Here is a 7,352-nt window from a genome sequence, read left to right as displayed (position 1 = left end):
TGTTGGTTCAAAGCTTTCGGTCATAGAAGCCGTGCCATTTTTCTCTTGTCAGAGGAGTACACAAAGTATACGTCATCTGGACTAACATTTTTGGTTCGGTGGCTGGGTTAGATCGCCAACTTTGTGTTCTGGCGATTGGGTGCCTCACTCACAGTGTGGGTTCAAATCCCGGACGGGACTCAACCCAAGAAAGTACGAGAATCTGTACTTTACTCAGAAAGTGTTATCCCAATTATAACATTTGTTGTCAAGAAAACACAATAAATGTATATTCGGCTTTGGATGGGTAATGATATCACAGACATATACGGATATTGATGATGACTTGGAGGAGTTTCGTAACGCACGTCTTCTCAATTCTGGGATTGGTAAATCCAAATATGTGTGTGCGCGTGCGTGCGTGCGTGCGTGCGTGCGTGCGTGCGTGCGTGCGTAAATATGGGCCTGTTGGATGTTACATAAAACATTCATCTTGAGCGGGATGGTAGTTCGAGTTGGATTAGCATGTTAACTATATGATCTTCTTTAGGCAGAGAATGCCGCGCATGAATGTATTGATGAAATTCCTAGGTACATGGGGCCTTTTCGTCCCCAGGAATACCCACAGTGGAGACTTCAATGGGGATAGGGTGTACACAATGTGCTACCTGGTAGATTGTGTGTCATCAGACCGGACAACGTTGGTCTTTGACTGATTGTGGCGTAAAACATACTTATTCATTTACTTATATCGGAAATGGAATGTTCATCTTAATTGTTATTGTTGAACATGTAATATATTTTTACAGAAATAAAACAGTGACATAATAACTACAACTTTATGTGAGCGCTAGTAGCTTTTTTGGAATGAGATGAATAAGTCTTATAAAGTTGTAAGCTTCTTCACAACCGTATAACTATGAATTGACTGTATTGGGTAATCAAAAAAGAGATAGGACCTAAAATAACCAAATTTCATACGATTTCACTTGTCCGGCATCTTGGATGCAAGGCGAAAACATTTCAGCGCGATTGAAGCCACTGAGAATGCCCCCTGCAGAGTTGGACGAACATTCTGCGGTGGCGCGGCTGAGTTGACCAGAGGCTATCAGCAGTATTTCCTGTCCAGGTTATTTAGGTCAGTTGTGTGTGTGTGTGTGTGTGTGTGTGTGTGTGTGTGTGTGTGTGTGTGTGTGTGTGTGTGTGTGTGTGTGTGTGTGCGTCTGTGCGTGTGTGCGTGTTTGCGTGCGTGCGTGCGTTGGGGGGGGGGGGGGGGGTGGTGTGGGGGGGGGGGGGGGGGGGTCGTTGGGGGTGAGATTGGGAGGATAGATGAATAAAATAGATTTAGCAACAAGTAAGGCCATCTTGAGTGGGGGGTATTCCCAGATGGATTAGCATATGAACTATGATTCTCTTTAGGCAGAAAATGAGGATCCACGATGTTCGACCTGGTAGAAGTGTGTTATCAAACATCACAGCATTGGTTTTTTGATTGACTGTAGCGTCAAAACAAACTCATTCATTTACTTGAACTGAATATTCATCTTAATTCAATAAATGTATATTCGGCTTGGATGGGTAATGATATCACAGACATATACGGATATTGATGATGACTTGGAGGAGTTTCGTAACGCACGTCTTCTCAATTCTGGGATTGGTAAATCCAAATATGTGTGTGCGCGTGCGTGCGTGCGTGCGTGCGTGCGTGCGTGCGTGCGTGCGTGCGTAAATGTGGGCCTGTTGGATGTTACATAAAACATTCATCTTGAGCGGGATGGTAGTTCGAGTTGGATTAGCATGTCAACTATATGATCTCCTTTAGGCAGAGAATGCCGCGCATGAATGTATTGATGAAATTCCTAGGTACATGGGGCCTTTTCGTCCCCAGGAATACCCACAGTGGAGACTTCAATGGGGATAGGGTGTACACAATGTGCTACCTGGTAGATTGTGTGTCATCAGACCGGACAACGTTGGTCTTTGACTGATTGTGGCGTAAAACACACTTATTCATTTACTTATATCGGAAATGGAATGTTCATCTTAATTGTTATTGTTGAACATGTCATATATTTTTACAGAAATAAAACAGTGACATAATAACTACAACTTTATGTGAGCGCTAGTAGCTTTTTTGGAATGAGATGAATAAGTCTTATAAAGTTGTAAGCTTCTTCACAACCGTATAACTATGAATTGACTGTATTGGGTAATCAAAAAAGAGATAGGACCTAAAATGCCAAATTTCATACGATTTCACTTGTCCGGCATCTTGGATGCAAGGCGAAAACATTTCAGCGCGATTGAAGCCACTGAGAATGCCCCCTGCAGAGTTGGACGAACATTCTGCGGTGGCGCGGCTGAGTTGACCAGAGGCTATCAGCAGTATTTCCTGTCCAGGTTATTTAGGTCAGTTGTTTGTGTGTGTGTGTGTGTGTGTGTGTGTGTGTGTGTGTGTGTGCGTGCGTGCGTGCGTGCGTGTGCGTGTGTGCGTCTGTGCTTGTGTGCGTGTTTGCGTGCGTGCGTGCGTTGGGCGGGGGAGGGGGGGGGGGGCGGGGGGGGGGGGGGGGTCGTTGGGGGTGAGATTGGGAGAATAGATGATAGATTTAGCAACAAGTAAGGTCATCTTGAGTGGGGGGTATTCCCAGATGGATTAGCATATGAACTGTGATTCTCTTTAGGCAGAAAATGAGGATCCACGATGTTCGACCTGGTAGAAGTGTGTTATCAAACCTCACAGCATTGGTTTTTTGACTGACTGTAGCGTCAAAACAAACTCATTCATTTACTTGAACTGAATGTTCATCTTAATTGTTATGGATAGACACGGAGCCATGATCCAGAGTACAGGGTGTCATTAGATAGAAATAAACTAAAGTAATAATAGGATTACCAGAAAAACGGGGTTCTACACACAAGCCAATAAACTTCGCTCATTAACACCAGAGTAAGTCAGTACAAGATTGAAAACTGCCCCATAATTATGTATGACATGCTTGTCGGGTATTGCTACATATATATGTGAAAACAAAGTTATTAAAATGAAGAGCAAAACTGATGAAAGTTACCAATAAACGTGTATACGTGTTTTATCGTCACTGCAAAAATAATGATTGTTTGTCTTTAGTATTAACATTCAAATACGTTATATCTGTATTAGCGATATGTCTTTGTTCCACCGGTGAGTCAGCGTTAGCCGTACTATCTCGTAGTATAATTGTATTTCTGAAGACATCACGATACAGTTTTTACGATGCATCACGTCTGCACTAGCGCTTGATAACAGCCTTGTGTTTGGGTGTTTCAGTGGTTTAAATCGCTGCTCTTGATATTGTTGATTAAACTTTGATACTATTAACAATATAATGTTATGTGAGAGGTTGACTTTAGAATGGTAACATACTAATAGTATATAGGATGACATAAACAGAACAATGAGAAGTTCGTCCAGATTAGTGTATAGGCAACATTTAATAATTAAAATAATTACATTCAACAACTCCCCTTTTAAGTCCATTTTCCTGACTTATAAGTAAATGCAAGAACAATCGGCCGGAATACAATGTATAGTTCTTGTCCACTTCCATATGACTATATAGCATACAATAAGCTATCGGGTCCCGTTTAGATCGGTTTGGGTGGCAGCCTAGATAGCCATAGAATAGTTTCATCTTGGAATCTCCCATATCACTGGGGATACTCTTCAATTTAAATGGAGTTACTCGTTACGATTCCGAACCTTCACGTGACTGTGTTTATGAACCATTGTCAAATAGTAGTGACATTAAATCTAGGAAACAATACGCGAAATCGCGCATGCACAGAACGGAAAATTTGGTCAAGGCATTAAGTAATCCGCATGCGCAGAACGATTGATTTCAATACTTCCGCTAAGCGCTTCGAGTGCTGCGTCAAACGCGGGCCTGTAATCTAACACGCGGGGACTGACCAATGAAAACCGAGAAGTAGAAATACCGGTAGACGCTGTTGCTTGATTGACAATGTCAATCAAGAAAGGGAGGAGCTTAACGCTATCGTTCTCTCCCAGTAAATTCCGATGTCAAATAACGACGTTATTTGGACGGAAAAACGATGGTTTGAAAACGTCCAAATAACGTCGTTTTTCCGTCCAATGACCATATACGGAAAAAAACGACGTTTTCGTGTTTGCAGTGTTACAAACACACACATGAGCATGCACGTCGCTGTATAAGCGCAATAACCTTGAACGTGACCTTAAACCCCAGTTCACCTCACCGTTTACTTGAGCAGTTGAACCGTGAAGATCCGGGTTGGAATAGATCTTCAGCAACTTATGCTTTTCGTAAGAGGCGACTAACGGTATCGGGTGGTCAAAGCCCGCTGACTTGGTTGATGCATGTCATTGTATCCCAGTTGCGGAGATCGATGCTCATGATGTCAATCACTGGACTGTCTGGCCCAGACTCGTTTATTTACAGACCGTCGTATAGCTCTGGAATGTTTGCTGAGTTTGGCGTTAAACAACAAACAAACACAAATTGAGCTTTGCCATTAGGCGATAAAACTGATCTACTGATTTAGTGATAAGATATTTACTGGCTTTGCTTTATTCCAGCAATATCACGGCGGGGGGCACCAGAAATGGGCTTCACACATTGTACCCATGTCGGGAATCGAACCCGGGTCTTCGGCGTGACGAGCCAACGCTTTAACCACTAGGTTACCCGACCACCCCCTGTCGTAAGAGGATCGTAACGGGATCGGGTGGTCAGACTCACTGACTTAGTTGATGCATGTCAACGTATCCCAATTGCGTGGATCGATGCTCATGCTGTCAATCAGTGGATTGTCTGGTCCAGACTCGATTATTTACAGACGTACAAACGTCTGTCATGCTACACAGGCGTGCATGTGTAAAACGTGTGAGGTCTCATTCGCGACTTACATAGGGAGACATTCGCCACTTAAATATAGCTTCAAAGGTTCAATTCAAAGGCAAAATATATGTTAATGGGCGGCACAGCTGTGCCGGAATTCATTGTGCAGAGTGGCGTCCATTAGACGTGCCACGATCCGCTGATCGAATGGGCTCGAATCTCAGATTTGATTTGATTAACCAATCATTCACCCTAAATTGTATGACACATTTACATATTCCATCACACATGGAAAGAAATACTGCAACCCCAGACACAATAATTGACCAAGAATTCCTTCCCCAATTCTTACTCCTGATTGTTTGTTTGTTATTTAAAGCCGAACTCAGCAATATTTTAGCTATATTTCAGCGATCTGTAAACAATCGAGTCTGGAGTAGACAATCCAGCTACTGCTATCATGAGCATCAATCTACGCAACTTGGATACGATGACATGCATCAACCAAGTCAGCGAGCCTGACCACCAAATCCCGTAAGTCGACTCTTACGACAAGCATAGTCGCTTCTTACGACAAACATGGTTGCTGAAGACCTATTCTAACCGGGATCTTCACTTCATTGGACATTTTTACTTCTGTCAATAAAACACAATCTGCTTGCGAAACATTACATGGACAACATTCACTGAACAATGTGATGTTGATAATAGCATGCAGTAATTAAACTGTAGTTGACAACATGTAGGGGCATGTAAAGTGCAATGATCAATGGCTGACGCGTGTTTAATTTCGTCAGTTGTGTCATTTCACAGTTGGGTATTTCCGCCATGTTAGGTGGTTTGTAGCTTTCACTACAGTTTGTTTCACAGTGTCCTTTGGTTATATTTCAGTGGAAGATTTAAACATTATACCGCCGTACACAGTCAATCCTAGCATCTATTACACTGTTAAGCCTCGCATCGACTTACACTGTTAAGCCTCGCATCGACTTACACTGTTAAGCCTCGCATCGGCTTACACTGTTAAGCCTCGCATCAACTTACACGTATTAAGCCTCGCATCGACTTACACAGTTAAGCCTCGCATCAACTTACACTGTTAAGCCTCGCATCGGCTTACACTGTTAAGCCTCGCATCAACTTACACGTATTAAGCCTCGAATCAACTTACACAGTTAAGCCTCGCATCAACTTACACTGTTAAGCCTCGCAAAGACTTACACAGTTAAGCCTCGCATCAACTTACACTGTTAAGCCTCGCATCAAATTACACAGTTAAGCCTCGCATCAACTTACACTGTTAAGCCTCGCATCCACTTACACAGTTAAGCCTGGCATCAACTTACACTGTTAAGCCTCGCATCAACTTACACTGTTAAGCCTCGCATCAACTTACACAGTTAAGCCTCGCATCAACTTACACTGTTAAGCCTCGCATCAACTTACACTGTTAAGCCTCGCATCAACTTACACTGTTAAGCCTCGCATCAACTTACACAGTTAAGCCTCGTATCAACTTACACTGTTAAGCCTCGCATCGGCTTACACTGTTAAGCCTCGCATCAACTTACACTTATTAAGCCTCGCATCAACTTACACAGTTAAGCCTCGAATCAACTTACACAGTTAAGCCTCGCATCAACTTACACAGTTAAGCCTCGCATCAACTTACACTTATTAAGCCTCGCATCAACTTACACTGTTAAGCCTCGCATCAACTTACACTGTTAAGCCTCGCATCAACTTACACTGTTAAGCCTCGCATCGCTTTACACTGTTAAGCCTCGCATCAACTTACGCTGTTAAGCCTAGCATCAACTTACACTGTTAAGCCCCCTACCATCTTTTACTGTTAAGCCTCGCTTCAACTTACATAGTTAAGCTTGTAAAGTTGTCACTTGACGAGTGAATTTACAACACATCAGTAAGTGAATGTTGTTTTACGCCTTATTCAGCCATATCGCAGCTGTATATATGTATTAACTCGGACTGATCTTATACTACTGCTGATAAACCAAATACCATAATCGGAGTGTCCTGATACTCCAAGGAGGGACAATTGTGCATAGTGATGAGATCTTAACGCAGGGAGGTATCGTATCGAATAAAAAGATCTGAGATTGACACACATTATTGCCCTGCGATCTTTATTAGTGGGCTGTGGCGGCAATCATCGGGTACTGGGGACATATTCTGGCCCGGATGGCCTACAGCCAATCATGAGTATTCCCTTATTCCCGAAGCCAGTACTTTGCCCAATGACACCATCCGCTTGTACGTTGGTAGGGGTGTTTGCTCTGAAGTTTTGACTTTAAGAGATGGACACAGGTCTCATCCTGGGTAAACGTCACATTAAAATGTATCAGAATTTTGCTGCTAACTTCTGAAAAGGTCACTGGATATGTACATCCGGGTCAACTTCTGATCTGGTGTCAACATTCAGGGTATCCTCTATGAGGACAACACGCTCATGTGGAGTTTGTCAGATAAGGTGAGTCTTCAGCAAACCAT

This window comes from Haliotis rufescens, unplaced genomic scaffold, assembly GCF_023055435.1.
Source record: "Haliotis rufescens isolate VD_foot unplaced genomic scaffold, xgHalRufe1.0.p SCAF_15, whole genome shotgun sequence".
Taxonomy (NCBI): Eukaryota; Metazoa; Mollusca; class Gastropoda; order Lepetellida; family Haliotidae; genus Haliotis; species Haliotis rufescens.
The sequence above is the reverse complement of the archived record's forward strand: the minus strand, read 5'-3'. Positions refer to the sequence as shown.